Source organism: Sinohyriopsis cumingii, chromosome 17 (assembly GCF_028554795.1).
Source record: "Sinohyriopsis cumingii isolate HCF-2022 chromosome 17, ASM2855479v2, whole genome shotgun sequence".
Taxonomy (NCBI): Eukaryota; Metazoa; Mollusca; class Bivalvia; order Unionida; family Unionidae; genus Sinohyriopsis; species Sinohyriopsis cumingii.
Genome location: NC_142977.1, coordinates 110,802,889 through 110,810,288, shown reverse-complemented (window position 1 = coordinate 110,810,288; position 7,400 = coordinate 110,802,889). Strand labels below are relative to the sequence as shown.

At 36.7% G+C, this 7,400-nt stretch overlaps 1 long non-coding RNA gene across 1 annotated transcript; it reads left to right on the top strand.

Annotated features, from left to right (window-relative positions):
• The first annotated feature begins 4,721 nt into the window (after window positions 1-4,721).
• On the top strand, window positions 4,722-6,804 carry LOC149779666 (uncharacterized). Its single transcript, XR_016415421.1, has 4 exons — window positions 4,722-4,864; window positions 5,528-5,613; window positions 6,078-6,207; window positions 6,723-6,804. It is a non-coding gene; the product is annotated as an uncharacterized LOC149779666 (long non-coding RNA).
• Window positions 6,805-7,400: the final 596 nt, after the last annotated feature.

The window sequence follows — 7,400 nt, the reverse complement described above, 5'->3', positions numbered from 1 at the left end:
GGTATGCAGATTCATGACCATCAAACAAATAGAACTAGTACAATCAACAAATAAAATGTTCACAGACGGACAGCTATCTTTAACCGTTGTGATCTTGATCTTGACTGAATCAACCAACAAATCAACAGTGTCCGTCCTCTCCACATGAGAACCAACCCCCAAATCAACAGTGTCCGTCCTCTCTACATGAGAAACATTCACAAGAAATTATATCACCATCGGACAAATGTAAATGAAGTTATCATCCAAAAACAAACGTTTACTGTCTGACAGAGATCTATTTTTGTAATCTCGGTGATCTGGATATTGATGGACTAACTTCCAAATGAAGTTTTGGTTTGTTACCAGAGAACGATATTTCTGTGAAGTGTCATGTCCCTCTGACGCATAAGCTGAAGAAAAATGGAATGACGGACGGACAGATGTTGTTGTTATAGGATTTACTCCATTTTTCCGCACAAGATAGGCTATACATGGCGGCCAGTATAACTGGTGGACGATAACCCTGGAAAACTCCGTGAAGAACCACCGACCCACGAGAAGCTACTTGCAAGATTTCTCACATACTCACGTTAGCAGAGCCTGAGACTCGAACTCACGCAGACAGAGATGAAATGGCAGTGATCCGAAACGGTGAACGCTGGAAACCATTCGACCGCTCGGGGCCCCACGAACAGATGCAAAACCATATTGGTATCTGTTCCTCGTTATGGCAGGTGTATAAAAAAGTTCTTGGAGATCAGTGAAAAATGACAGATTAACGAGAAATCTATAGTTATTTTGTCAGCCAACTACAGAAATCCGACGACCTTATGTGTAATATCTGCAATACTGGTAAACCAGCCGTTTAGTACTATATTATTTAACGTTCGATTTGTAGATAGATGGGGGAAACACATACTTAAAAAGGAGAGGCCCAAGATACGCTGCCAGCATATAATTTAGCAGATAATAAAAATGACAGGAAATAGAGCCAAAAGGCGACATGTGTCCGTTATTACTTCAGGGGAAAATCGCCTATCCAAATCAGAGTAAAAGATGGAGTAAAATTTAAATATTATATCATACATATATGATCGTAAATCAAGACTTGACAGTAGTGAAGTGGGGCTGTTTAGCCTCAATGTGAATTATCATTTAAAACACCCCTAGGCCTGTTTAGCCTCAATGGAAATTTAACATGGGAGAAACACCTGGGCCTGTTTAGCCTCAAGGGAATTTAACATGGGAAAAAATCTTGGGCCTGTTTAGCCTCAAGGGGAATTTAACATGGGAAAAAGTCTTGGGCAACTCTAGCCTCAAGGGGAATTTAACATATGGAAATTGAACATGGTGGGTCTGTATAGCGATGGTGGGACTGTCTAGGGACAATGATGGTAGAGGGTCAAACAGAACAGAGACACAGACATACATACACTAGTACAAGCGTGAGATTTATATATAAAGCATTACCAAGACCTGAAATCTTGCTGGGGTGTTCAAAAATTTGCATAATTGTAATGATGCTATAAATAGCTGTAATCAAGGGAATGCTCAACGACAAAATGGATGTGACTAAAAGTAACGCTAAAATGACGAAATTGTCCCAGAATTTAAAGGAAAATAAACATATCCCCGAAAATTAAGTTACAATGGTTTAGACTAAAATGGATAAAATTAGTAACTACTTACAATATCAACTTATGTGACGATCGTGGATAAACACCCATGTATCTATTTATAGCTATAATCAGCTGAAATTCCTATGAAATCTCACTATCTATTTATAGCTACAACTTGTGGGTTATTCCTTTGGAAAACCCCACTATGTTTTTATAGCCTCAGCTTGAGTGACATTCCTGTTTATGAACTCTAGTACATATGTATAGCTACAACCTGTGGAAAACCCCAAGTCCATATTTATAGTCTCAAAATTTCCAGCGTCAGTGACGTCACTGTACTGGAAACTAGGGGATAAACGGTAAATATGTTGCAAGTGGCTGACCTGAATACGCGCTACTGTAGGTAGGTATGTAGAATGTATTTGATAGGGATAAAGGGATTTTTATAGGGACAAACAGAGACCAACACACACAGACACACACATACACACCGCAGACGGAAGAAGAAAAAACAAACCCAAAATATACTATTCACACAGAGAGGAGGGAAAAAACCAACAAATATACTATCCAGACGTTCTTGCACTAACACACACACACACACACACACAAACACACACACACACACAGACAGATCGAAGAATAAAACCAAAATTAAAATATACTATCCATAGAACGCATATAAACTCCAAATATACTATCCGCACAACGTCACTAACGCATACAAACCCCAAATATACTATCCATACAAACGTACGCTAACGCATACAAACCCCAAATATACTATCCACACAACGGCGCTAACGCGTACAAACCCCAAATATACTATCGACACAAACGTACGCGAACGCATACAAACCCCAAACATACTATCCATACAAACTTACGCGAACGCATACAAACCCCAAATATACTATCCACACAACGTCGCTAACGCATACAAACCCAAAATATACTATCCACACGGAAGGGAGGGGAAACAAACCCAAAATATACAAGCCACACCGAAGGGAGGGAAAACAAAACCAAATATACTATCCATAGAAGCGAACGCGAACGCATACAAACCCCAAATATACTATCCACACAACGTCGCTAACGCGTACAAACCCCAAATATACTATCCACACAAACGTACGCGAACGCATAAAACCCCAAATATATTATCCATACAAACGTACGCGAACGCATACAAACCCCAAATATACTATCTATACAAACGTACGCGAACGCATACAAACCCCAAATATACTATCCACACAACGTCGCTAACGCATACAAACCCCAAATATACTATCCACACTCAGGAGGAAGAAGAAAAAAAAACAACCAAATATACGGTCTACACACGTAAGCGAGTACGCACACACAGACACACACACACACACACACACACACGCACACCACAGAGGGAAGAAGAAAACCATTATACACTATCCACACGGAGTGAAGAAATGACCCTTTATATATACTATCAACAGAGTGAAGAAAATAACCCATTATATTCCATCAACACAGAGTGAAGAAGAAAAAGTTTTTTGAAAGCACCTAAGCCCTCACCTGCAATGACCAACTCTGCCAAACACCTACACACCACCCCCCACCCCCCAACACTACAAAACCCATTTAACCCGTTATTTTATGGCGTCAGTGTATGATTTAGGAAACATCAAGACACAAAACGATGGATGAATAGACTGACTATTGTTTACCGACATGCATGCCTTTAGAGCGTGCGTGAAGGAAAACATCCTTCCATTTCAATTCTAACTAAAACATGATCCAGAGGGATAGAGAGAGGTGAAAGAGAACAATTTCATAAAGTGTGAGTAAAAACAAAACACGCCATCCTTATTATACAATGTCAAGACCAAGAGACACTTACGTTTTCTTTCTGGTCTATTCTCTTTTAGAAGGTAGTATGAAATTTCACATCAGGGCCAACGCATCGGCTCACATTGTCAATTTTTCCATTTCCATGTTTTCACTGGCACAAGTTCTTCCTCATCTTCAATTTCTTCTTCTTCTGAATCCCTCTTCTCTTTTTCGTCTTGTTTCTGTTTCTTCTCTTTTCTCTTAATGCAATCTTTGTAATTATTCTTTATATACCTAAATACGTGCGTAAAACGTTTATGTTCCACTTACGCCAGTCCAGAATAGCTATTTATTTTAAATTATTTTTTCGAACGTACGCTAGTAGTATCATGCAACTACAGTCAAGACCGTTTTAGAAATGAACTCTAATGTTAAGGATTTTATTGATGGTGGCTTGTAGGTATCCGTATTTTGGCACACACACACACACACACACACACACACACACACACACACACACACACAGTAGAGCTCTTGGCTAAGAACTGATTAATTTTAATGACTAACTCAAGTGACAACACAGTCTTGAAGAACAAATCAATGGCATTGGATGGGCAGGACAAAACATGAATATGTCTCCTTCACAAATGTATTCTTGTTCAATTATTCTTGTCAGTACCATGTGGCACTGACCATAAATCTGCATACTAAATTCTTGTTCGTGTCTTCTACAGAATTTTATATTACTTTATAGCATTTCGGCAATGCAACAATTGACTAGATATTTTTTCATGTCACGTGAAATATAATAAAACATACATACATACATACAGACAGACAGATAGACAGACAGACCAAGTGACTGACTAACTGACCGACAAACGTACAGGAAATATGGATTAACAGATGAACCTGCATAAACAGCATGCCAAGGAACGGAAAATTTACCCACAGCCATGATCTAATTACATATCGTACCACACACAAAAAAACTGACACTAAATAGAAGTAGTTTATTTAAGGTTATTTCGGTACATTTGTGTTGAATCGTGACAGCGAAAAGTGAACGAAAACTTTCGTGATAAGAAGCAAAATGTAATCTTATTGCTTGCATACGTTGCAAATTCATAGATAACTTATGGAAAATGTAATCCATCAAATGTAAAACCATCTGAAATCAAAATCTCTTTGCATGTGTAACAATTGACATTTTTATTCCAAAAATATCCAGACTATTACGTATATGTTTGTACATATATCAGGGAAGTCGACATTAGTATATGGGATATAGTTTCAGCGATATATATTTCTTTACTCTTTAAGCAACTTTTAGAATGATATGATATCCGAAATTAAGAGTCACGTTTGATTACGAGTATAAAGAACGACTTACTTTGAACTTCATGCACAGATAGATCCCACTGCACGGACGGAGCGGACGACATCCTGTAAGTTACCAGTCTTTAGCACACTATTTTCATCCATAGGTTCAAATATAAATTCTGCATATTGTATTCTAATTATTGCAATGACAGTTAAGGAGGGTTTTAATTCATATTTGCATGCATATATAAGGAATGTGTGTGTTTTGCGTTTTGAGTGTCTAAAATCACATTTATTCCTTCCATTAGTAGTAATAGAGAAAAGTTATGGAAATTACTATATTGCATGAATATTCGTGAGAAAATCCAACTTTTATGAAAAGATATTATAATATGGATGGAAATGGAAATAGCAGTATTGTTATTTGGAAGGAAATGTAACTTGTAGAATCATCATCAGGTCAGTCAATCGGTATATCATTTTGAAATTTCTTGACATAAACGATGGATATTGACAAGTCGGGTAGAAAAAGGCATTATACAAGCTAATTCGACTCGTGGATAGCCGATTCGAAGGATTAAATTGGATAATGAATGCGTCCCTTTCTCTCAAAAAACGTTGGTAATGCCTTCAAAGTGATTCTTGGTGAACAATTGAAGCATCGTAAAAATTCTTATCAAGACTAAATCATTCACATTTTGAGTTCACATTCAAACTTTGACACGTCAAGAAACGTGAAAAGGGTTAGACTGATTCTTTATTATGTGGAAATATTTTGTATGTTTTAGCAAAATGAAGCTTGCCCTGGTTCTGCTGGTTCTTGTCCCTCTTGTTCTCGCCTTGCCCGTGGATGAGAAAAGATTCCTCCTTGATTGTAAGAAAATGTAAAATTTAGAATTTTTGTAGTATTGCCGGTAACCTGGCTGTTTTAGAGTTTGTACCAAGCATAACTCTCTCTCTCTCTCTCTCTCAGCGAGCGCTCGGAGCACTTGTCTACATCTGACATGATTCTACAAGGATTTTAATGAATTAAAACATAATACCAACTTATAAGCCGTTGAGAGCACATCAGTTTAGGTTGGTAGTAAAAATATGTAATTATAATTTGTTTTAAAGAAAAGAATGGATTAAATTAACGATGTAAAATAGCTGAAAGTCGTTAACAAATCAGCAGGGAATGAGGTGTATGCATGACTGAGTCTTACATCTATGTACTTTAAATACAAGACGTGCCAAACTTGTTACAATCAATATCGCGTATCGTGATGCACATACAATTATTTTTTGAGGCATTGAATATTCATGCAATATTGTTTATTTATGTTCTCTTTTTTTAAGTCAGTCACCTTGTCAGTCAGCTGAAACATGTAGTCACCAGTAGTACGGGACACGCTGGGTGTGTAACTCTTTGCCATGCCCTTCCCGGAGTTAATTTGGTCAGTTTCCTCTGCGACCCTGCTTGTACAGAGTAAGTAACTGCATAGTCACTTTAGTATCTTTGGATTTATAATAGTTTGCTATGAAGGTTAACTGTCATGAGTAAGGATTTATTTATTTATTGTTTATTTTTCAGCTATGTTAAATTTTAAAGGAATATTACAGGGAAATTTTACGAAATTTTTTTAGATCGATACTTTATGCTTTTTTCCACGAAATTTATATTGACATCCAGCTATTGAAATGCACTTTTTTAAAAATATATAACGAGTGAATAATAACCGTTATTTCGTTCCATTTAATTGATATGAGGACGACAGATTAATTTATGAGTGGATCAATGTATTGACGAAAAGAAGGATGTTTAAGAGATAATTTGATTAAATATGAAAGAAAATAATTTCATGTTTGCCTTGCAAAATAAAAATGATTTAGTCAATAACACATCTGGCGTTTTTGGTGAGACCCACTTACATTTTAAAATCATAATCATATCAACATATATCTAACATGCATCATTCAAGATTTGTTGATATTCCTTTTCAGGGTTCAGAAACTTGTCGCTCATGGCTAAACAACAGAGATTTACATGTTCTGCTTTCCCATAATAAAATATTCCACTAACAAATCATGAATTCATTTTGTTCCTTGCAATAATTAAAGTCTTTCCTGTCTCAAGTCGTGTTACGATTTTCATAATGTTTCATAATGCCAACCATGAAACTGACTTCCGGTATCTGTTAATAATACAGTTCAAAATTACGAGCTATATGTGAAAATAGTTGTCTATTCATAAAAATTTTTATTATGAAACACGACCTTTCCGCAACATATATGTCTTTTCCAAGTGTAAGTTCAGTTCAACTGTAGCAGATGATAAACATACATACATACATACATACATACATACATACACACACACAGACAGACGGACAGACAGACACAAGATAAAGATATAGCATTAATTTTAGAGACTCTAGACATAAAACGGATGTCAAGAGTAGTGAAGTGGGGCTGTTTAGCCTCAATAGGAATTAGCATTAAAAACATCCCTGGGCCTGTTTAGCCTCAATGGAAATTTAACATGGGAGAAACACCTGGACCTGTTTAGCCTCAAGGGAATTTAACATGGGAAAAATCTTGGACCTGTTTAGCCTCAAGGGGAATTTAACATGGGAAAAAGTCTTGGGCAACTCTATCCTCAAGGGGAATTTAACATATGGA